General features: G+C 29.3%; 1 protein-coding gene across 2 annotated transcripts in view; it reads right to left on the reverse strand.

Moving 5' to 3' along the window:
* The window catches only part of LOC135963344 (facilitated trehalose transporter Tret1-like), a 109,102-nt gene that overhangs the window by 12,728 nt on the left and 70,193 nt on the right, over positions 1 to 26,181 (reverse strand). The window contains exon 1 of one of the 2 annotated variants that reach the window (XM_065515153.1): positions 10,786 to 10,937. The exons of the other annotated variant lie outside the window; for it this stretch is intronic. The gene's annotated coding sequence lies outside the window, so the exon portion shown is untranslated. Of the gene's footprint in view, positions 1 to 10,785; positions 10,938 to 26,181 lie in introns of those variants that run through there. 2 annotated transcript variants of the gene reach the window in all.

Below are 26,181 nucleotides of genomic sequence, written 5' to 3' on the forward strand. Positions count from 1 at the left end.
GCGACAGTGTAAAAAAAAACTCTAAATAGCAAAAAAAAAAATTAAACAAATGTTACAGGCTTAAACTAGGTTCCCACTAGGCATAGGTTTTGGGAGTGATAGGATTGATATATTACTTAGCCAAATAACGACTAATTCAAATTATTATTGAAAGATTGATATTAAATATATAATTTGTAGAATTTCGATATTGCAAAAATATATAAGGTTGGTTACCTATTCAAAACGGTTAAAAAAGCTAATGGTAACTTTAATTTGAATTATTTCTGTAACGGTAACCGTAAATTATCTGCGAGTTGTTAAGTTTTCCATAATTAATTTGCCACTAGGGTTTTTATCCCGGGAATTCCCGGTACAAATTTCCCGGGAATTTTGCCAATTCTTCACTACCCGATTCCCGGGATTTTAAGTCGGGAATCCCGGGAATTAAAAACTGACCGCTTATTATTATTATTTATTTGGGGCCATCTAAAGTGGGTTACTATATTTTTATATCGACTTTGCGATTTGAGAATTTTTTCCCTAAAGTTGAATTTTACATAAAAAATAGGTGTTCTTTGAATGTACCTGGTCCACTCGGTATCAACAATTTTTAAAATTTTTTTCATTTAAAATATTTGGTAAAAAGTATAAATTTCTTATACATCCTCTTAGAAATTCTTTAAAGAAAATTCTTAAAAAGAAAAAAAAGTACTTTTTTCCAAAAAATTAGCGAAAACTCGCCTTTTTTAAATTTTTTAAATTTAAATGCAGATAACTTTGGACATTGTCATTATATAACTGTGTTATTTTAGTTTATATAAATCAATTGTTTAATACCGCATGCTGTTCCCAAAAACCCTGATAGTTCAAATGGTAATAAATCTGTCTATTCTGAACTACTGGTCTGATTTAAGAATGATATACAAAGAAATAATACAGGAGGACATAAGCTTTTATTAGAATACAAGTTGACCACCTTTAGTGTGCAAAACTTTGTATAGCTCGTAATTTTTACAAATATAGGCAACTATTAAATGCACAAATGTGGACCAGTTATAAAGCAAATAGTATAATAAAAATCATTTTTATTTCATTAAGTTATCTCTTAAACTTTAATTTTTAAATTTTTGAGTTTTTTATCTACACTTCATTTTGTTTTTTGCAAATATCGGTTTCTAAAACCATTATTTTATATCTAATAAGCCGAAAACTAAGATGTAAATCCTTTTTTGCCAAAATATCAATCCGTCCAGAAAAATAATCAAATTCAAATTATTTTTTAATTTTGATAAAAATTAAGCTTAATTTTTATGAATTTGTCCGATAAATACATTTATTCGGATATAAAGGATGTTATTAAAGCCCGATAGAACTGTTATGCTGCGTTCACTTTTTGACATTTATGATCAGTATACTCTGGCAAATCATCGTGAACAGATTGACACTTGAACAACAATACCAAATTATCCAAATTTATTTTGAAAATCAGTCATCGATTTTTGTAACTTATGTTTGCCTTAACGAGTTAACAAAATTACTGAACATGGAGTGAGACCAATACACAACAGGGTCTGTTGTGTAGACTCTGCATTACACCCAGAAAAATTAACCGTACCTAATTCCTTATAAATTGGACGTCTAGAATGCGTTACGTCGAGAATAGCCGGGGTGGCCATATGTCCGAAAACATTTTCAAATGTTAATGACACGTATTGATGTTTCGAATTTCAAGTTCTATTGGGCTTAATAATTGGGTTAAACGCCTAAAAATAATACTGATTTTTATTCAAAATTATTTTTCTTATTATTCATTAAAAACAGTACGATACCTTAAACGGACATTTTTTATGAGCTTTCAAATCCAAAAAAGAAATATACTAAGTATATGCATGAGTGTATTTGTGAAGCAACAAAACTTCCGTACCTAACCATTTTCAAAAATATAGATTTTGTGAAATTAATAGAATTTACAAAAATTAAAAACATTTAAGTAGACAAAGTTGGTGTTTATTATCCGAGTACATTAAATTTCAAAAATCAATAATTTGTATTTTTATAATTTCAAATCATTTATAGAATAGCGGTAACGGTATTTTGAACGGAAAGGATATTTGAAAATTATTATATAAATAGACTAACATTTCACTTAAAACAAAACAAAAAGAAACACTAATTTGTAAAATATTTTACTAATTACACAACATGATGCAAAATTTTCAAAAGAAAAAAAATCTAATCTAATGAGTCACAATGGCAAATTTGGACGGTCTAATAGTCTGTCTCAACAAGAAATTTATGTTATTTACAAAAGTGTTTATTTTTTTGGTTCAATATATTTACATAGGTCCACCCTATAATTCCTTAATTCTCAATATTTAAGAAACTGCAGGTGGAACAACGCAAAAGATACTTTTGCTAGATTTTGATAAAATATATTGTCAGTATCCCTTAGATAACACAGGGCAACAAAATCGAAAATATTTTACAGGCTTTTTAAACCACTACACAATTTTGATGTATTGTGGTTCCAGTGGTACAAATATGGTCCAAATTTTAAATTCTATGGAGAGGTTTTTATTAAATTTATTTTGTAAACTTAAATTTTTTTAAACGTTTCTCCACACAGAAAAAATTTTCAACATAAATATTATGACTCGAATTCATTGATTTCAATTCATAACATTTATAAATAATTTCTTATGCATTAAACACATTCAAGACAACAGGCTACACGACTACACGAACACAAATTCTGCTGGTTACAGTTGTAGTCGTGTGGCAGCTACTGAATTATTTTAAAGACGACAGCTACAAAGTAAACAGCTGATTTATAATTCAGTGGTGTCACTTTAATAAAAAATAGCCGTACAAAATTCCAAAGTAATTTAGATTGAAACAATTATTTTGAGTAAAAATATATATATGGTTATAATTAATTATGTACCTGTTATTAATTTATTTCAATATGGTTATCAGAAACTTCTCTTAATTAAGTAAAAAAAATATATATTTTTAAGCACTAATTTGATTTACATTTTTTTATTATATTAGCAACACTATTTCTGTTTTGTAGTTGACAAAAATAGAAATTAGCCTAATTCGGCTACATCGGCATGAGTAGTCGTGTGGCCGTGTAGCTGTGCTGTCGTTAAAATAATCGTCTCCATATGAACGTGTGCATTTTATTTTTGACAGATTGAAGTTGGTAGCCTGCTGTCTTGAATGTGTTTAATGCATTAAATAGTATGATATTTTTAATATTTTATGTTTTGAAATAAAATCTAGAAGGCTTGAAAAATATAATTTCAATTTCATTTTTATTTTTATGTTGTTCAAAAATGTTTGAAATTTTTCATGGAAAATTTTTAGTTTTTTTATGATTTTCAGCTACAAAATGATATAAAAAGCGCGAAAATGATTAAATTGATTTAAGAGGATGAAATGCTTTTATATTTATGAATGTTTTATTATGTTTAATGATAATTTTTAAGTATCAGATATTCTCCTTTTTATCTTAAAATATTGGCCAATATATGTCTATTATGCAAATATTCTTGCACTAATTCATTATATAATACAATTATAATGCAATTTATTAAAAAAATTAAGTAAAAAAAGCAAAAATTTCCGTCATGTAAAATTTTATAATATTTATGAACATGTTCTTATTTTGAATGAAATAAGTTTGGGAAAAAAATATCAAGTTCGATTAATAATATTTATTACAAAATTCATTCCAATTATGAATTTTTTTTTCTGTGCATATAATTTATGATAACTCAAATCGAAAACGGCAGAAATTGTTCAAGTTTATTGCTTTATCAGAAATCCACATATAATAGCAACAAAATGAGATATCGATAATAAAAATTTATGAAATATTTTTGAATTTATTCACAATTTAGTGAACTCGCTCAATTTCACAAAATGTTTGTTTTTTGTTTGATATGCATAAAATTGAGTAGTTAATTTTCTTCTTTCGATTGATTGCATTATGAAAACATTTTCCCCGTGCTATGTAAAATTTTTCACACATATATTGCGTTTCAATCGGATCAGTAGTTTCGGAGTTATAATAACAAATTGAAGCAAAAAATATATTTTTTATGTGAAAATATCAAATTTTTTTGTTTTAAAAAAATCATGAAAAATCGAAAGCGGCAGAAATTGTTTAGATTTATTACTTTATCGCAAAGCCACATGTAATGGGAATCAAATGAAATACCGAGCATAAAAATTGCTGAACTCTTTTCGAATTTATGCACAATTAAGTGAATTCGCTTATTTTCCGAATATTTTACTTTTTTGTTTGATATACATAAAATTGAGTAGTTAATGTTCTTTTTTCGATTGATTAAATTTTGAAAACATTTACCCCATGATATGTAAAAATTTTCACATATATATTGCGTTTTAATCGGCTCAGTAGTTTCGGAGTTATAATAACAAATTTAAGCAAAAAATATATTTTTTATGTGAAAATATCAAATTTTTTTGTTTTAAAAAAATCAGGAAAAATTGTAAACGGCAGAAATTGTTTAGATGTAATGCTTTATCGCAAAGCCACATGTAATAGGAACAAAATGAGATATAGATCATAAAAATCGATGGATTATTTTCGAATTTATTCACAATTAAGTGAATTCGCTTATTTTCAGTAAATTGTATGTGCGTACAAACGTGTACTTTGAGTGTAAATTTTACATGTGTTTTGTTTCTGTTACAATAAAAAAACACATGTAAAATTTACACTCAAAGTACATGCATAAAAACATAAAACTTTCAATTTCTGACAAAAATTGTTATTTTGTAGCAGAGTGTTATTAATAATTTATATTTGAAATTTCATAAAAAAATAGTCATCATCTCTCAAATCCTTTACATGGCCAGTGTGAACGTCTTCTTCCTGATAATCATAGAAAAAGAAGGAAAAAACAAAAGTGCTGCATCTTGAAAAATCTGCTTTTAACGTACGTACGTCTGTATGTCTGTCTACTTATCGCCCTATATGAAGGTGTGCATAAGTGAATATTTCATTTATTCAATAATTAATTTAAAATATTGAACACTATTAAAATGAAATTGATTATAATTGTTGAACTATTAAGCATTGCATATGTTTAATTTTCTTCATTAAATATTATTTTTATTATTTTTGTTTAAATTATTGTTGATTTTCTTGATTAGCTTCAGGTGGTAAACAATTTAAATTTCAGTTGCCATTTTTTTTGTGTTTGCACTATTTTCAGGAAAGTTTTTTCAATTTCTTTTTTATTTTGTCTATAATTTATAAAGTGTTCCATGTGTAAGTACTCACTCCTACGAGTATTTACTGTGGTCAATTTCGTTTTATTTGGGATTTTTTTTTTGTTTGTTACACTTGGGTAAATAAATTATTTGTTTTGTTTTTTAAATTACTCAACAATGATCAATTTGCTATTTATTGTTCAATGAATTTTACCGTACAAGGGATGATTTTGTATTATAAATAGTGTTTTCTTCTTTGTTTGGATTGAAAATGCAAATTTTATTTATTTGTATCTATCAAATATTGCAAAGTTTTGCCACATAATTGCCACAATTAGATTGGCATTTCCTTAAAAGACATTTTGTTTCCATCAAGGTGGAAAAAAATATGCGGATATTTTTGAAATATATGTAGGTGCTAAATGTTTTAAAATTTCCGTTGCAAATTTCGAAATAAAAGTAAATTTTTTTTTCAATGAAATATCACATAAAACATTTTCTTTGGGCTTACACAATTTTGTTTTCACTTAGGAAAGTCTTTGGTTAAAGCACTCTTATTGTATTTATTTATTTTTTAATATTTAATCCAAATTTTAATTAATTATTTTTTTGTTATTTAATTTAATTATAAATAGTTGTTTAGTTATATGGCTTCTCTTGTACAATAACTTTGTATACTAAATTTATTTCAAAATAAATTATGTTTTTCATTTGGATTCTTTATAATCTAAAACAATACGCAATTAAATCTCTTGTTTTTTCTATTCGATTGTTGCTCGTTTTGACCCTCAAAATGTATGTTATCAGAAAACTAGGTTTATGTTTAAATTAATACTTTAAGCAGCCTTCTATTATACATTTTTTTCTTGCCATGATTAAAATCAATTCATATTAATATAAAATTCAGGAATATTATTTTGTTCGTATTGATTTTCAAAAAAATTTTGAATTTCCTGATTTTTTGTGAAAACTTACTATGATCTTATATACGTCGTTGCAAAGGCCTTTGAAATATCTATCATTAGATAACCATATTGTCTATATTAATGACTTAGTAATCCAGATATAGGTAAAAAATCGAGGTTGTACTGGTTTTTTCCTCATATCTCAGCCATTTGAAGACCGATTTTGCTGATTTTAAATAGGAAACTTCTCGAAAGCATGTCTGAGAGAATTATTGAAGATTTGGATCCCTAAGATATCTGGGGTCTTCAGAAACTTGATTTCAACAGACAGCCAGCCAGACAGACGGACGGACATGGCTTGATCGACTCCGCTATCTATAAGGATCCAGAATATATATATTTTATAGGGTCGGAAAATTATATTGTGGAAACGAAGGGTATTGAGAATCTCACAATTCCTAATTTTTTTTAAAAAAATTTCCAAAAATGGGATTTTTGACTCTATCGACGGTAACAAGTTCCGAGCTATTAATTCCCTACGCAAAATATTTAAGAACATATTGACAGGCACGGATCCAGGTCAACCATTTGCGAGGATGGGGTAATAGAGTAAAATTTACTGTACATTTTTCTTTTTTTCCTGTTTTATATTAAAACTTAAAAAATATAATGTTTTACTTTAATTGACTCAATTGTGTTTTTTCAATAATTCCGTTTTATGAAAACATATAAATTTTTTAAAATATTTAAATATAATGAGGAACGATTTGCATGGATCGATCCTCGCAAAAGTTGGTAGAAAGATTTAGGTCATATACAACTTGTTTATGTCCAATTACATCACTATATTGATTCTGAAGGGGTCCCTGCATGGGGACTGAGGACAAATGTAGCCGGATGATACCTTACAGTAAAATTTCGAGGCTCTTAGAACTAATTTGTGCAAAATTTTATTAGGATGACCGCATAATAAACATATTTATGAGTTATCAAACAGTATTCATGGACCAACATTGCCCATTTTCAATACTAAATAAATCTTATTAACAGAGAGTGTTTGTGGAAAATTTCAGCCAGCTACCTCTTGTTTTCAACAGACAGACCTACGGACGGACATATCTATATTGTCTTAGAATTCCACAAGGACCCAGAATATATAAACTATTGTTGGTCTGCGATTAGTATTTCGCCAGGTTACAAACGGAATGACAAAATCAATATACCAACCCTCTTTTTGATGTTCGATGTAAAAATATGTTTTCAAATGAATAATAAAAAAACAATAGTCTTGAAAAATAAATTTTAGTATAAAAATTTGACTATTTTCACAAAATCTGCTCCACTGTTCATGTTTTTGAGAGAATGGGTAACAGTTAAATGACGGATGTATTCCAATAAATCAAATATGATTTATTTGTTTGACGTTGCACAGTGGTATGAGAAAAAAAAGTGGGAAATAAATCTGTAACTTCTAAACCCTTAGTCCAATTTAAACGAAGTGTTGTCGAGTTAAAGTTTTGAACTAGGACCTCATGAGCCCACCACGAGCGGGACCAGGGGTCCCTACAGTAGGACTCCTCAGGTATGTTCAATTTTGTGTTACGATTTAACACGATTGCACATATAGAATCTCCTCGTCGAACACTACATAAAACCTCGTCGTAGCTATCAATTATCTTTAATAGCTTAGGAGAAATTCGCATTTGAAAATTAAATTTTCAACATTTTTACCCACCCTGATCCAGTTTTTTGATGACCGCGGTTCCAAATATTTCCCGATTTTCTCCACTTTTAACAACAGATGTATATATCAAATAATTTTTTGGGGAAAAAAGTACTTTTATTCTTTTTAAGTTATCTAAAAAATGTCTAAGAGGATGTGTAATGAATTTGTACTTTTTGAAAAGCTAACTTCACATCAAATATTCTAAATGAAAAAAAAATATAATTTTTGATACCGAGGGGACCAGGTCCATTCAAAAAAGCCTATTTTTTATGTAAAATTCAACTTTAGAGCAAAAATTCTCAAATCGCATAGTCGATATCAAATTATAATAATCTATTTTAGATGGCCCAATATGTTCTTAATTATCTTGTAAAGGTTTCCGATAACCCCGCCCCTAGTATGGATATTATAGCCAAAAAACGAAAAATCCCATTTTTGGAATTTTCTAATACTTTTTTGGGAATTGCGAGATTCCTGATTACAAATTTGTTTTAATTATTCCATGTTTAATGAAAAAATCTATAAAAGTGTAAAACTGCATTACAAAATATTCATAAATAAAAATTTTATTTCAATTTGAAAATTTGGATCTATGTCAAAACTCATTAAAAAGCATTTTTTTTCATATTTTTCAAAAAAGTATTCCATGAATTTGTTAATTGTCAAAATTGGAAAGTAGACAAAATATTCTATCCATTGATATATAACATGTCTACATTATGTTTTTTACGTTTCAAATTAATTAGGGAAAACCTAACAACTCGCTGACAATTTACCTAGCTCTATTATTTACATTCATAAAAATGTTGTTATGTAGGCAACATGCTATTTTATGAATTTCTTTGTTAGGTAAATCATCTGCGAGTTGTTAAGTTTTCCCTAATTAATTTGCCACGTAAAAAACATAAGGTAGAAATGTTATATATCATACATATATATTTTTGAAATCGGAACACAAACGAAGAAATAGGATCATTTTTAAAATTGAACATACCCGAGGTGTCCTAATTTAGGGACCCCTGGTGGGGTCATGAAATCCAAATTCAAAACTTAAACTCGACAGCACTTCCTCTTTGCGCATCTGAAATTTCATTCAAAGTGGACTAAGTTACAGATTTATTTTCATCTTTTTTTTTTCTCATACCACTGTGCGTTGTTTACTCTTACAAGTGTAATTTTTGATAAAAGAGCACCATGCTACAATCTATCGAATGCCTTGGAAGTATCTAGAGATTACTTTCGCCAAAACGGTGAATGGACCGACACCATTTTTCCGATAGGAAGGTTAGTAAGTCTCCCGTCCTCTACAAAAGCCATACTGGCTTTGGAAAGCGAAGAACAAATTACTATTGGAAGGTAATTTTCAGAGTTATTAGCCTCTCGCTTTTTAGGAATTGACGTTACATTAGCAAACTTCCAACATAGGGGAAATACTCTGCCACGATATGAAGTGCTGAAAAGGTTAGCTAATGAACGAGCTAATGTCGAAAGCACTGCCTCAAGACCAACGCTGATATAACATCTGGCCCTGGAGACTTATTTACGTTGAGATCCGATAAAACCCTTTAAACAGCACGAGCTCAGATGAATACATTTAGTATAGTCACTAATACTCTTTAAAGTTCGTTAAATATCTGTCCATATTGGTACAAGTTAGGAGTTCTACATAGCTGTGTATCTTACCTTGTTCAAACTTGGTTTAATTTCCTTCAAGCTGATGTCGTCCTGTATAATTTAATTGTACATAATTTTACATTCGGAGCAGTAGTTTAGAAGAGACAGATTTTTTGTTCCAATTTGAATGTTATTTTAGTAGTTTCTTTAAAAAACCCATATATGTTTCACATCATGAACAAAAATCTTGTAAGCTAGTGTAATTTATTCAATAGGTTTAATAAAACCATTTCAGGATATTTTGATCCAGATTATAGAAATATATTTTAAAGTCTCCAAAAGTTAAAGGACAAATTACTAAATATTTCAGCTTATTCAATAAAATGAAGAGATATTAGAACAAGTAAGAAAATTTGCTTCAATCATATACTTCACCGAGTATATGATTATAAACATTTTTCTTTTGATATGAAACTTATTTGTTTTAAATTTTATTAGAATACCAATATTTTTAAGATATTTATGTTCGATAAAGTGATTTTCGGAAGTCGTCCTTATATCGGAGCTATGACTAATTATGAACCGATCGTATGACTAACATATTTCGGAGATTTATGCACATTGATGAACTTTTCGAGAAGGGTTCTTATATGGGAACATTGTGGACCGATCGGTAATAAATTTGGTAGCACTAGTTTAGCTTATATAAAACTTATTTGTGCTGAATTTGGTTATGTTTACAATTACGATATTTATGAGAGCTTAACTATGTTCAGATAGGGCAGTTGTATGTGGAGTAGAAGAAATAATTGACCGATTCTTAACAAATTCAATATGCTTAGTCCCTGGAGCAATATAAAAGTTTGTGACAAATTGTATCTTTAAAATGGTGACCTGTAGTTTGATTACAAGGATTACATGGAAGGACGTACATCGCTTAATCGTCACAGAAAGTGATCCTGAGCAGATTGGTATACTTTAAGGTGGATGTTGGGACAATATTTTTGCATATCACAAACATCAGCACTAACCCAATATACACTCCCCACTATGGTGGTGTAGGGTATAATAAAATATTCAAAATTTGATGAACAATTGAGAAAAATATGACATGCCGAAGGGTTTAAGAGGTCAGCTGTCTTATGATAACATACGATTTCTTACGCTAGTGTCATCCTCCTTCCGTTAAATACCCTCAACTTAATCTATATACCTGATCTATCCTAATAAAAATGTCGGTGAATTTTATGAAGGTTACGATGAAATGTTATATCATTTATATTTTAAAGTGCAGATGAACAATTTACTTACCCATTTTGCCTGCTTTATTTTTCTTTTTATATTCAATAAAATTTGAAGTATGGGTTGTTAACAAATTATCAAAATTAAAAGCAAAAAACGCAAATTTATTTGTAACACAATAGACAGACACTTATTGAGGCACTTGAATTTAAATTATTTAAAAATTAAAATACGTTAAAAATTCATCAAACAAAAAAAACTTGAGATTATTGCACTTTAGTTTAAAGAATGGAAAATTATAGCAGTAATGCACACTAAACACTAGAGTGAATAAATCTTTTTTATTTATTTATTTTGTTTAAAAAAGTCTTTGTGTTTAAGTTTTTGTATTATTATTATTTAAAATGATAATATCAAGTAGATTTTTTTCAATTTAGTAGAAGTACACAATGAACTAAAGACACGTACTAAATATTGCATTACAACAGAAATCAGAAAATAGTACTCTCGCGTTATATGTTAAAAGTATTGTACTTATTGTTCACATTTATTGTTAAAGACTGATATTAAGTTCTTTTCTTTTTCAGTTCTTTTCTCTCTTTTGTATTTTTGTCAAGTATTTTTATGTGGATCCGATCGGATTTGTGTCCGTGGTGTGTGTGTAAAAACACTACAAGTGTTGATTTTAATGCGTTCAAGAATAAACTAAAGCTTGAATTATACTCGTACTAAAAAACATTACAAACAAAAAAAACTGTCGCTTTGAAAATCCACAGCTTTTATTGTATATTAAACGTTGTATTTTTGAATTTATTTAATTTTTTTTATAGTTTTTGTTATTGTAAAATTGTTTATATCGAAATGATCAGAGCAGTACATTGCACTACTACAAATGTTTTATACAGTTATTTTTTTTTTATTTATACATACTTACACATAAAAAAATAAAATAAAAATAAATTAACAAAAAAACAAGCCAAAGAATTACAAATAATTTGTGTATTTACATCCCACAATCATTTATCTGCTATTACTACTGTCTACTTCGAATTAGTACAAATTAAATGTTTGTAAAAATTTTATTAAAATTATTGTGATTTTGTTTAAACTTCGAATTTTTCCCCAACTATCAGTGTCGCGACGTCACAAGTATTTGCTAATCGTCATGCTATAATTTGTGTTAAAACTGTCAGAGAGGAAGTAAACATTGATTTGTTTTATGCTCAGTTCAAATTTAAAGTTATTTATGGGAATTTGTGTTTCTTTGGGTTGTAGGAAATATTTTAGAAAGTGGTTACTTGATTCGCTTTCCATTACTTTACTTCAAGTTGGTGACGAATCGTATATAGCTTCGCAGTAAAATTTTAAATCATGTTTGAATTGTAAAAAAATAATTTAAAGCAAATTATTCTACATTTAATTTTCTTTAATTATCTGGTGGATAAATGCTAGAATGACTCTTAGAGCAAAACATTGGTATTCTCGAGACAAAAACATTGATATCCCAGCAGTTCTAGGAGACAGTCCCGAACTAGTGATTTTACCCATAATTTAGGGTGACAACTAGTTACATACAGTGTCTCAAATGCAAAATCGGACAAGAGTTTGTATGATATAAAAGTGCTTAAAACCTAAAAGGATGTACCAAAAAAATTGTTTTTTTTCGCTTCTATTTACACTCCACAACCTATATATGTCTAAAAAATAACAAAAACTAAAATTTGCATAATTGAAACTGTAAACCAAACCAAAATAACTAAATTTTTTGCGTCAAACACAAAATCAGACAGAGTAAAATAGGTATTCAAAAGTGAGCGATAAATATTTAGTTGTTGTCTCGAATGACCTGTAATCGCTTTTGAATAGATTTTACCAAGTTTTGGCATACTTTTGGCTCTTTTGAGGTCCATGCTTCCAGTAAGAACTCTTTTATCTGAACTAACGTGTTAAATTTTATTTGATGCACTCTCATAGCTAATTCCTCCCAAAGATGCTCAATTGCATTAAAGTCTGGGCTCTGTGCAGGAGTTTCTATAAGTTTGGGACAGTTATGGATCAACCAAAGATTTGCAACACCTGATGTGAGCTTGGGATCGTAGTCTTGATAAAAGGAAAAGATGTTTTCTGTACCCACTTTTTCGAACTTTGCTGTAAATTTTGCTTCAAAATGTTGAGATAGACAAATTTGTCTATTTTGCCATCGATAAAATGCAAATTGCATACTCCGACACTCAATATGCAGCCCAAACTATAACAGAGGCTACTCCATGCTTAACAGTGGCTTTTGAGTTTTTATAATAAAACTAGCCACGTGTCTAGTTTAACACGTGCATGTCCTAAGCAGAGGGTCAATTGAACAATTTTTATTACAATGAGACTGTCTAATAGCTGGTCCAAAAAAAGTCGATGCATTGGATTCACATACTGGTGAAATAACATCAGTTACCTTACTAGCTACCTAACTGGTAATTTTATCAGCTACATAACTTGTTATTTTAACATGTGCCAATTGAACTCATATAACCATCTAAAAATACAATCCAATAAATGATTGCTTTTAAATAAACCTTCCTTCGCAAACTCTCCAATAGATTTCAACTGCACAGTGGGACAGAATCAACATTTTTTGGAAATAAAACTGATGTGAGCATAGCGAAGGAGTATTAGAGTTTAAGTTATTAAAATGGACCCTACAAATGTTCCAGGAGCGGTGGCTCAAAGTAAACCTTCGACATGTACAGTTTTTAAACACGTGCCATTTTTTGTCCGATTTCAAAGATTTTTACATTTTTAGAAAACGTTTGGTTATTTACCTTTTACAATTTCCGAGTTATAGGAATTTTAAAATTGAAATTTTAAAATTTTCCCATACCTTGTTGATCTTTTTAAAAATATAGGTCGTACTTTTGGACCTTGTTAGTTAGTTGGACAACTATTATTATTATTAATTCCTTTAGTTCCTATAAGGAACATAGGGCCTCAACAAAAGATTTCCAATCGTTTCTGTTTGATGCTAGGTTCTTGATTTCATTTCAGCTTTTTCCTGCTCGCGAAGCCTCTATGTCTAACTGTTTTCTCCAAGTGTGGGCAGGCCGTCCTCTCCTTCTACTACCTTGCGGATTCCAGTCAATGGCATTGCGGGTTACATCTCTGGATGGTCTTCGTAATGCGTGGCCTATCCATCGCCATTTCCTTCTCAAAACTTCGGAATGTATTTGCCTTTGATTTGTGACTGTCCATAGGTGTGTGTTTGATATTCTGTTGGGCCAGTAGATTTTTAATATTTTTCTTAGGCATTTGTTGGCGAAAACTTGCAAAGTGTTTACCTCTCTCGCAGCCATATTCCACGTTTCACAGCCATAAAGGAGCACAGACTTAACACACGAATTGAAAATTGTTAGCTTAGTGCAGGTGGAGATTGATGGTGATTTCCAAACTGTGCTTAGTTGTCCAAAAGCTTGCCGAGATCTCATGGAGCGATTTGAGACATCATGAGAAGAGCCTCCAGTCGATGTTATGATGCTACCCAAGTAGCAAAAGTGGATGTCTTGTATAGAGAATGGCCGGTTGGATGTTGGATTTACTCGCATTACCTTTGTCTTATTTATATTCACTTTGCCTCCTGCCTTGGCAGCTTCTGTCTCTACCATTTGAAGGCTTTGCACCATGTCAGAGTGACTGTGTGTTAGAAGGCATATGTCGTCCGCATAATCAAGATCGGCCAGGTGGTCGCCTAAACCCCATGTTATGCCTCTGTTGTTGATCGTTGCATTTCTCATGACAATGTCCAGTACAACGTTAAAGAGTAAAGGCGACAAGATGCAGCCTTGTCGTACAACTGAGTTCCGGTGAAGTATACGACAGCTTGCGTTCTTGGATAATCCCTATTATTTTCCTAGGTACGCCTTTGCATGTGAGTGCTTTCTAAATGGTAGTGTGGACAAGTGTGTCGAAAGCTTTTTCAAAGTCGATGAAGACCAGGTATAGGGGGGACCTCCATTCTATTGATTGCTCAATTATTATGCGGATACTGTTTATGTGGTCTACACATGATTTTTGAGCTCTGAATCCAGCCTGTTCGCAACGAAACTCTTTGTCGAGGGAGTTAGCAAGTCTCATGTTGATAATGTTTGCTGCGATCACCTTATTTATCATGCTTAGGAGTGTGATCCCTCTCCAGTTTTTGCAATCCGTGAGATCACCTTTCTTAGGAATGTTGATGATCAGACCCTCTATCAGTTCGTCGGAAAGTTCATTATCATCCCAGAGTCTTTGCACCACTTTCTGAAGCAGGAAGGCACTTGAGGGTCTGCTTTTAGCAGCTCTGGGTTGATGTTGTCAGGTGCTGGAGTCTTGTGGTGTTTAAGGGCGCAAATAGCGTTTGCTATTTCGGTTATAGTGGGGGAGGTTGTGGGTATGTCGTCCCTTTCGATGTGCCGAGTGCAGGTACATAATGGTTGGGGTATGTACACGTCCATTGACAACATGTTGGATTAGTGGTGTACCCAGATATCGAGCTGGCTGTTTTTTGAGGTGATGATATCTCCATTGTTGTTTCGCAACGGTTTTGACAACTTAATTACCAATAATATTCAAAAGGTTTCAAAACAATATCAATTATGAATTCAAAAATAAACGATTTTTTCAAAAATGGTAGATTTTCGTTTTTTTTTTTGGGTATAAAGGTGACTTAACTCTTTTTTTATTAAAAAAAATTTTTTTTAAGAAGATATAACAATTTTCTGTAAGGTATCTTTATAGAAAATATTTTGGTATAAAAAACATGTCCTATTTTTCGAATATGTTTCCCCTACGACCATCATAATTTGACCTATTTTTTAACAAAATTTCAACTTTGGGCAACATGTTCTAAAATCCCAAAGCTGGTATCAGAAAACGGAAAGCAGCTTTCGAAACCTTGATGTGTTCCCTATTTATTCGCAAAGTATCTTCCCAGCTCCGAGCGAAATGTGGACCCTATGAGCTAAATTATAAACAAATTTTGGGATTTTCGCTCCAATTTTTTGGAATTGCAGGAATTCCTTTGACATTTTGACATGTTCTTTTACACATTGTTATTTAGAATGACAAATTTAAAAAACATTAAAAATTTCATTGAGTTTTGTTAATAAATAAAGATTTTTTTTACATATTTATTGATTTCTTAAACTAAAACTTGTATAAAAATTATAATAGGATTGCAAAAAATTTGATCCACATTTATTCCGAACTAATTTTTTTATTTTGACAAGTCTTACAAAAAAATTTCAAGCCTCTTTTAAACTCCGTCCTTCAAAAATAAAGCACATTTTCATATGATCGTTGCAGAAAGCGGAGTATGTTGAAATCAACTTTCCGAAACCCCCAAATAACTTACATACATTTTTGATACATCAATACATCCGCTATGTTGCTTTTTAAAATCGAGTAAACGGGCTCACATATGGTTGAAATATAAGCAGAAATCAACAAATATCTCAATTTGTTCACCAATTTATTTTTCCCAAAAATTGTTTCCCATTTTTTTCACTTAAATTTAATTTTCTCCCTAATTGTTTTTAGCATTTCTCTTAAAGTGCAATTAATTCTTAGGACACAAATAAGTGTTCTTGGATCTTACAAACAAAATCACAGCAGACTTATAGTTATCTATGTATATAGCCCGATAACTGCAGGTCTAATGCTTAAAAGGCGTAATATGTTATTTTATTATTTAATATACCAGATATTCTTATCTCTATTCTCTATTTCTTTCCCCTTAGTCATCATCTTTAAAAGAAAAGTGTCTTTGTAACGAAAACTGTCATAATGTCACAGCGATCTATTGACCTATATAAATTTATTTTTAAATTTTTAAATAATGTGAGGTGTAGAAATGTAAACAAAAGTATTTTTGCGATAACGATATTTTTAATGACACTTAAGGCGCCGACCGTTGCACAGTGTGGCAGAATCAAATTATTTTGGAAATAAATCTGTCATTTCTAGCTGGCTGATCGGATTGGCATGAAATTTCACACAGGCGTACCAGAGACCCCAGAGCGTCGGGTTTCTAAATATCGTGGTTTGTCTAAAATCAATATACAGGCAAATCCCGGTATAACGAATCTCACTTTAACGAAAATCCGATTTAACGCACGGTCAAATAGTTACATTGACTACCTTATATAGCGAACGTTTCAAAAATTGTATGCTCGATATAACGAATGATGAGAAAAAACAAACAAAATCAAACAAACGACCACATTTTTAAAATTGACAACCTTATATAGCGAATATTTCGAAAATTGTACGCTCAATATAACGAACAGAAAGTATAAATAACAAAAGTAGTAAGGAATGTGAAAATAAGTCGTTACATTACCGTTTTCAATGGTTACTCTCTTTATTAATAGGTGCTGCCATTTTTTCTATAGTTGTTTTAATTGCTTGTTTTCACAATATCGAATGAAAGATTTCGTTCGCATTCTAAGCGAAAGGAAACTGATTCACATAAACATGTAGTTAGGGTATCCAAAATCAGCTTTCTTTCGCTTAGAATGGGAACGAAATCTTTCATTCGAAGAAAAACTAAAAATTTGGATGAATGAATGAAATATGGAATAACAAAATTATCAACATTTATTTTGAAGAAAATAAAAACAAACATTTTATCGTGACTAAGTGTTTCCTGTAAATTATGTTTACATAAATTAAGTGGAATCTGGAATCTTCAAAATCTGTTATTTTAAATGTTTGTCCCTGAGTTTAATTTTCTGCAGGTTGAATCATTTTCAGAATCGAAATCCCTTACAATGAAGGCTTTATTAATCATAGATAATGCAACAAGCCATCCTCCAGAAGAATTAGTAAAAACTACTAAAAATATACCAATTTGGACGATATTCATGCCTCCTAATGTCACACCGCTCATCCAACCTAGGGATCAAAACGACATACGTTTAGTTAAATTCCAATATAGAAAAAGTTGTCGAAAATTAATAAAAAAAAAACATCTCGATATAACGAATTTTTCAATTTAACGAATGGGCCTGACAACATATCGTTCGTTATACCGGGATTTGCCTGTATGTAATATATTCTCATTAATTAGGCCTATACAAACTAGACCAAATAGACCAAAATGTGTGCTATTTATCTCTTATAGTTATTGAGTTATACGTATTCAAATTTCACCATACCCTTTACCAGTTTTTTTATAATATCAGACCAATGCATGACCGATTTCATTCAAATTATTTCTGTTAGTTAAAAAATAAATAAGAAAATAATACTATAAATAGAAATATCTTTTACTAGTCCAAAAATAATAGATTTTTTTCTTACAAGAAAAAGAGTTTCTTAACTCTTTGCGGGTTGGTGGTTAGTTTACTAACCACATTTTCTATATTCTTTAAAACAGAGTTTATTGTCATCTATTGCCATTTTGCTAAACAATTATATTTTTTAAGTCATCATTTATGATATTTTGCAAAACTTTGCCGTCATTTTGCCGTTAATTTGAAAATATTGTAAAAATCAGTTTTTTTAAGAGACTTTCACGCATTCAATAAAAAAAGGACAGAGTGTTTATTGTTCATCGAATTCAGTGTTAATTTGATATTTCGGAAAATTTAGTAAAAAATATTCGATTTAAAAAAAAATTATACGAAATACAAATTTGTATAGTTACTTTTAATGCCAACCGCCACGGTGGTTACTAAACTAATCACTTCACTCCACATAAAACCTTGGAATGGCGTGGTTTTTTCATGTTTTGATTGATTTTTTCTTACTTTTTATAATAAATTAACCTTGATTAAAGTAAAAATGCAATTGTTTTGATTTTAAACTTATACACAAAAAAGCGTGACTGAAAGAGTTAAGAAACTTATACAGATTTTATATATTTTTTACAGGTATCTCAACAAGAATAGTTTTCAAATACAAACATATCGAGCCATAACCGCCAAAAAGACGTAAGCGCCATGATTATCAATTTTCGTTTTTTGATAAATATCGATAGTTCTCGATCATTCGCATCATCTCATAAAATACCATCGCTGTATAATGTACCGTTATGATTTTACAGCAAAAACAATTTAGACGTAAGTACAATTTATTGTTTTTCTACACATTTTGTGAACAAGAAGTGGCGCTTACGTCTTTATTAGTTTTAACAAATTAATTAATATTAGTCTTTTAAGGTTAAAAACGTTAATTTGAATTTGTGTAAATGAATATAATTTGAACAATATAAAAAAATTTAAAAACACAACTTAATGTTGTGTTTTTAATAAAATTGGAAGGGTGTAGCTGCCAGCGAAAAAGACGTAAGCGACATAAATACCCGTTATCTTGGAAATATATGAAATAAAGTAAATGCAATATATAGTTGAGAAGTAACTGTGCATACATACTCAATTTCACGGTAATACATAGACTTCAACCAAGGATATTTAAAAAAAACCTTCCCCTGTAAAATTTGGTTTTTGGCGCTTACGTCTTTTTTGCTGTTATGACTCGATATAGCCCATTCCAAATTTAAACTCTTTTTAAAATTTCGAATTTAGGCTAAGTGCTCTAGATTCCCATAGCTGGGATTAAAAATGAACAAAATTGTTCGATACTGTGATATTTCATATTATTTGCCGACTTAGGGATTTTAGAATACTTAGCCTAAATTTTGTACAAATTTCATTCTCATTTCATCTCAATCGGATCAGCCAGTTAGAAGTTGCAGGTTTATTTTAAAAATATTTTGATTCTGCCCACTGTACGTTGTTTACAATAATTGGGAAAAATATTTAAGCTATAAACATTCGTTCATCCCGAATGTAGCCACGAATGTTTCTAATATAAAGTATGCATTACACAAAGATAACATATTTATACTGTAAAATCTCGAAAAAGAAAATCGATCGGCTAAGTTAACCAAATTTCAGCTAACTTTTCTGAGCGGATGACGATATGTACATTTCAAGATGTTCAATTCTTGATGTCGAAGGTGGTTGGAAATGTTGACATCAGCATTGATGACATTGAAAATTGGAATAAGGATCAAATTATCGAAGATAACAAAAATTGTAACAAAAACAAAACACATGTAAAATTTACACTTAAAGTACACGCTTGCAAGCGCATAGAATTTTCTTAAAATGAGCGAATTCACTTAATTGTGAATAAATTCGAAAAGAATCCATCGATTTTTATGATCGATATCTCATTTTACTCCTATTACATGTGGCTTTGCGACAAACAATTTCTGCCGTTTTCGATTTTTCAAGATTTTTTTAAAACAAAAAAAATGCTATTTTCACGTAAAAAATATATTTTTTTTGCTTCAATTTGTTATTATAACTCCGAAACTACTGAGCCGTTTAAAACGCAATATATATGTGAAAATATGTATATTAGAGTGACAATCAGTTGTATGGAAAAAAATGTTTGTTAAAATTGTGAAGAGTGCCGGGTGGAATATTGTGACACTAAGTTAAGTGCTGAAAATTTGAGCCAAATCGGACAACTATTTATATGGAATAAATAGGTGAAACTCGTTAAATTTCTGCATTGTTTTCTAGAAATATGTAGATTTATTTACATTAAAAAAATTTTTTTGGACAACATTCCTTTGGGTCAAAATGACCCAAAAACTGTATTATAGCCAAAATACGGAAAAATTTTCAGTTTTTGTAAAAATTTTGCTACGAAATAAATACTTTTGCAATTGAATGTAAAATAATCGAAATGTGTACGTAAATATTGTTGTAATGAGATATAAATGATAAAATTTGGTTAAAAAATGTTAAAATTATTACAAATTCGCCAGACCATTAACGTGTCTCAGGCCACTTGTATAAATAAGTTTGTCATTCCGTTTTTAATTTCTACATTTTTCATTTGCTACCCCATCTGTCCCCAAATAACTTACATACATGATTCATATACCAATACACTGGTGCATATTCCTATAAACGCACTTAATTTGTTTCTGTATTTTTGTTATATCTTTGTTGTTCTCATTCAAATGCAAAAATTAACTTTTTTTAATGAGAGACAACTTAATGGTTTTTTTTGAAAGTAATTAAGTTTTTTTTCTTGTTCTTGTTATTTGCCTTAATTATGCGATCAAATGTTCTTGGTGCTATTTTCAGTGGAAGATTCGTATATTTGTTTTTAAAAAAGTTGCCAAAAATAAAATATTATCAATTTTAGTTTTTTTTTCAACCAAAGGTACGTTTCTAATAGTAACATCACAATTTACTGCAACTTTTTTTATTTGAATCAATAAATTTCATCACTTTTTAAGATGCCCCAGGAAAGTTTTTGTCCGATCAAGAAAAGATTCAAATTAATTTTTTTCACGACCAAGGATGTTCCAATAGAGAAATTGGACGTAAATTCTATCGTTCGGAAAGTGTGGTGCGAAATTTCTTGAAGAAAAGTCAAAATTATGGAGTTCTCAAACCTACAAAGGGAAATACAAAACTAACAAGAAGACATAATATCTAAAGTCTTTTGGAAAAAGGTTTCCTGATGATCTGGCCTAAGCAACCAGTGAAATGCGCATAGGAACTAGCTTATCCCCCAACAATAAATGTCAGTGAATTTATCAATAATTGGGAAATTTAGCACAATTCTTACTATAATAAATTTTTTTTTGTCGTAAATTCTTTAAAAAAATTGGAAAACATTTTTTTTAAAAATATTAAAACACAATTTGGAAAAAAAAATTTTAAGTATAATTTGTTGAAGGGTATATAAGATTCGGTACAGCCGAATATAGCTCTCTTACTTGTTTTTTTTTAACCGTTACGTTATATTTTAATTATGATTATATATTTATTGTTGTTTTACTTCCTCCCTCATTTTATTAATTTCATTTATTTATTTTATTTGTTTTTTTTTTTTTAAATTTCACACACTTACACCTTTTGCATATTTAAACAGATGAGTTTGTTTACTAAAATATTATAATTATTATTATTTTATATTCTTTTTTTTTGGACATTCAATTAATTTTGTGAGCGATTGCTCAAGTTCAAATTCATAGTATAAAATACATATCGTAGTTGCAGCTACAAAAGTCTTATCTGTAATTTTTCCAATAATATTTATTCGATTTTGTAAAACCGTTACATTTACCAGCCAAACTATTTTATTAATATATTCCAGAGATAACAAAACTGTTAGTTTTTCACTCCTGAAAAGTTGTTAGAAACTATATTACGATTTTTATTGGCGCATTGACGATATGTATGAAATGAAATTTGTTAAAATTACTTTCATATAGTTATTATTAATCACATAAAAGTCATTTTAGTTTTGCAAAAAAAACTAAATTTACTTTCTACAATTAATTAAAACAATGCACATACTAATAATTTTGAAATTTGTTCCACAGCTTAGCAATGTCAGTGGCCTTAATGCGAGTTTTAGGTGTTAAAAACAAATGTTTAAAGTTTAAACAATTTCATATAAAACTAATAAAAACCGTGCAAAATATTTAATAACTTCAAGCAGCAAACTAGTACAATTTACACTATACAAATTGTAAAACGTAATAAATCCACTGTAATTTATTCCAACTGATTTATGCAGAATTTGAAGGTTGTTTTAGCATTCAGATAGGCGGTCTTTCTACATTTCTTTTTATCAGATGGTAAAGATTTGAGGTGTTGCAATAAAAGGTGTTATTTTATATTCATATTTACACTAGACTGGCGCAAGACAATTAAATTGTAAATTTAAAAATAAATTGCCAATAGAACATGATCTGCAAATATTTAATTAAATCTGATATCGGTAACATGCTAAAGTTTTCAATAAAGTTTTAAATTTTCTATAGACAATTTTAAAGTATTTCATAAAATAAAAGCTTTAGATTTTCTATAGAAAATGTCAAAACTTTCATGAAAGCTTTACATATAATACATAAAATCTCGATACTTTCTTCAAATCTTTACATATACTATATAAAATCCCAAAGCTTTAATAAAATCTTTACGTTTTCTATAGAAAATTTCTAATGATTTCATAAATGCATTACATGTCTTTAAAGTTTTCATAAAAGCATTTAATTTTTTGAAAAATGCTTTATATTTTGTAGAGAAAATCTTAAAGCGTTTATAAAATCTTTACATTTTCTAGAAAATACCAAAGTTTTCATTGTCGTTGTCTATATGGGGAATTTCATGTCAAGCGAACCAACTTTTGAAATCGATCAGACACAATTTTTCAACAAGATCGGTGGAGAACTCTCTGAGATAGAGGGGGTCAAAATTTGACATATTGGCCAAGTAGGTTTGTTTGCTCATCCGTGTAACTTATTACCTATTGTTCTTAGCAAAATGTGTCCCAAATAGTTTAGATACAATAGGTAGCTATTTCTTAAATTTATCGAAAAAAAAAAAATTTTAAATTTTTTTTCCAAAATCAAAAACTTAGACTTTGACTTTTATTCAAAACTAGTTGAATAAAAGCTTCGCCCAGTAGCATTTACTAATGTTAGTTCATCAAGTTTCTCCAACCCTGCCTGTTCTTATTTATTTGCAAATAAAATATCTAAATTTGTACTGCATACTTTAGGGGCTTTTTTATTAGAGTTGACTGGACTCAAAAAAGCCGGTTTTAGCCGTAATTTTTTAATTTTTTTCTTTACAAACCATCTCCTGAAAATTTCGAATCGAATAAAAAAAAATCAGCCAAATCACTCCAGCCGTTCTCACGTGATTACATTACATACATGGACCATTTCATTTTTATATATATAGATGTGCCCTTTTTTCTCAAAAGAAAGCTTAGATACATATTTTCCTTGAAGACTTATTTAGTCGCTTAGTGGGATGCGAGTAGGATATCTATCAAGATAAATGTTTTGTAACTCAAAACAATTTTTGATATTTTTGGCAAAAACAAAATCTTTGTTGACTTTTTTTTCAAAATGTACACTTTTTTAATTTTTTTTTGCTCAAAAGAAAGCTTAGTTATTTTCCTTGAAGACTTTTTTGTTCGCTTAGTGGGATGCAAGTGGGATATCTATCAAAATATTTTGTAACTCAAGGCATAAAATGTTTGTCTTTTTTTGCAAAATCTAACTTTGTTTTTCAAAATGGGAATTTTTTAATTTTTTTTTTTTGCTCAAAATAATCTTAGGTCTTTTCTTTTAAGACCTATTTGGTAGTTAGTGGGATATCTATCAAAATAAATATTTTGTAACTCAAGACATACAATTTTTGACTTTTTTTCTGCAAAATATAACTTTTTCATTTCTTGAAGACCTTTTTGGTGGCTTAGTGGGATGCGATTTTGTTTTTTTTTTTTTTTGCTTAAAAGTTATTGGGACGCACATGGCAAATATTTGACGAAAAAGGCGTAACCACTGAATAAAATATATTTGAATTCTTTTATTTATTTCGAAAACATATGTATCTTATTTAGGATGATTCAAAGCAAATTTATAATTTTATTTAGTTTGATGCTGTTTAATCTTACAAAACACTTGTAAGATTAAACAACGTCAAACAAAGGTGTACTAAAAAAAGTGGTTACGCTTTTTGGGGTAAACATTTGCCATGTGTGACCCTACCTTTACTTGTTTTATAATTATGCCCAGCTAGATTTTTTTATATTGCAACTTTTTACGAGTTGCTTTAAGCATTTTTCATTTATTGTTTAACTAACAGGAAACATTGAATAAAATCGTTCATAAATTGGGTTCGAGTTCGTTATCTATAAGAGCACACGCCAGCATACTTTCTATAGGGCTAAACGATGGCTTTAAAAAAATATTAAAATATTAGATTTGGAGGAACAACAAGAAAACTGCAATTCTGCAGAATTCATCCGACATTTGAACTGAATTCAAATTTAAAAGATTTTCCATATCTTCTTAGTTTGATTTTTTCAGAATATTGCAAAGCCGTTTTCCCTCAGTGCATCATTAAAATTATCACATTTATTGTTTTGGTGTAAATTAGTATGCATTTGTCATTACAAATATGTATTACATTCATACATCTATATACACGTCACACAGTCAACAGTTAAACTTGACATTCAAAATTTATAAATTTTATATGACTTTTATAGCTCACGCATTTTTTATTATATATTTTGACGAATTATTTCCTATTGACCTTAAACGTTTTTCGCACAATTTAAAAAACCACATACAAACATTTATTTTTATTTACAACTAAAATTATTTATTATAAATAGTGAATTGAAAGTGCGCCAATAATTTTACACTGAGAAACAATTAATTTGTGTTTATTTTCCAAACTAAAGTCACAGTTTCCAGCAAAAAATACAAAAAAGTAAATTGTGTAAACCGGTGTAAAAAAAACCAGCCACAAATCATGTTTTTTATATCCATAAAATCGAATAGTGGGAAGTATTTATAAACAACAAAAAAAAGAAACATGTTGTTAACAAATTAATAATTATAATAAAATGCATTTTTTACATTCACAAGAGACATTTAATCAATTATTTATTTATGTACATTAAATTACATTTTTGTTTAATTGTTAAATGCTAATTATTTATTACAACAAATATAGAAATTTTTGATTTAAAACCAGAACAGAGCATCTCCCCTGGTGGATTTATTGTTTGTTTTGTTCGAATACTCAATAGTGATAACCGTGATAGGTCACGTTTGTTTCTGTTTAAATAAATAATAAAATAAATAAAAGAATTTGCATTAAATTTGCCATATTTAATCACATTTTTTAAGGGGCGTTGATTTGCACAACCGCGCATAATTAAATAAATCGTACCTCGCCAAAATATGATTACAATCAATATGCCCACATTTTAATAAGAATTATATTGATAAAGTAAGACATATGCAGTTGAAAGGGTTATCATCTGACAGTATCTGATGGAAAAAAAACATTACATTTAGAAAGTGTGATTTAGTGATGTAATGAAAAATTAAATGGTTAACGGGTATAGGTTAAGTTATTAAATTATTTGAAAAAAATTAAAAATGTTATTTCTGCATTTGGTCTTCAGTTGAAAAAGTTAAAAATATCATACAGATATAATAAAAAACTACTATATAACATGTCAAACGATTTTCCTTCATCCCATATAATACCTAGGTTGGCTACCGTTATCGCTAAGCTAACATTACCCTTAAAATACCCTTTCAGCTTGACAGCCGTTACCGCAAAGCTACCGTTACGACAATATCATCAATTACTCTATATAGATTTGATGCACCATGACTAAAGTAAGAAAATGGTAAAAAATTTTAAATTCTATGGATAGATTTATTTTAAAAAATTTTTTAAGTAAAACTATAAATCTTGTTAGACGTTTCTCCACTCGTTTTCGTTTTCGATTTTTCATGATTTTTTTAAAACAAAAAATTTGCTATTTTCACATAAAAAATATATTTTTATACCTTTCGCCATGAGCGAATTTTGTCATTCCGTTTGTAATTTCTACATTTTTCATTTGCGACCCCACAAAGTG

Source organism: Calliphora vicina, chromosome 1 (genome assembly GCF_958450345.1).
Source record: "Calliphora vicina chromosome 1, idCalVici1.1, whole genome shotgun sequence".
NCBI lineage: Eukaryota > Metazoa > Arthropoda > Insecta > Diptera > Calliphoridae > Calliphora > Calliphora vicina.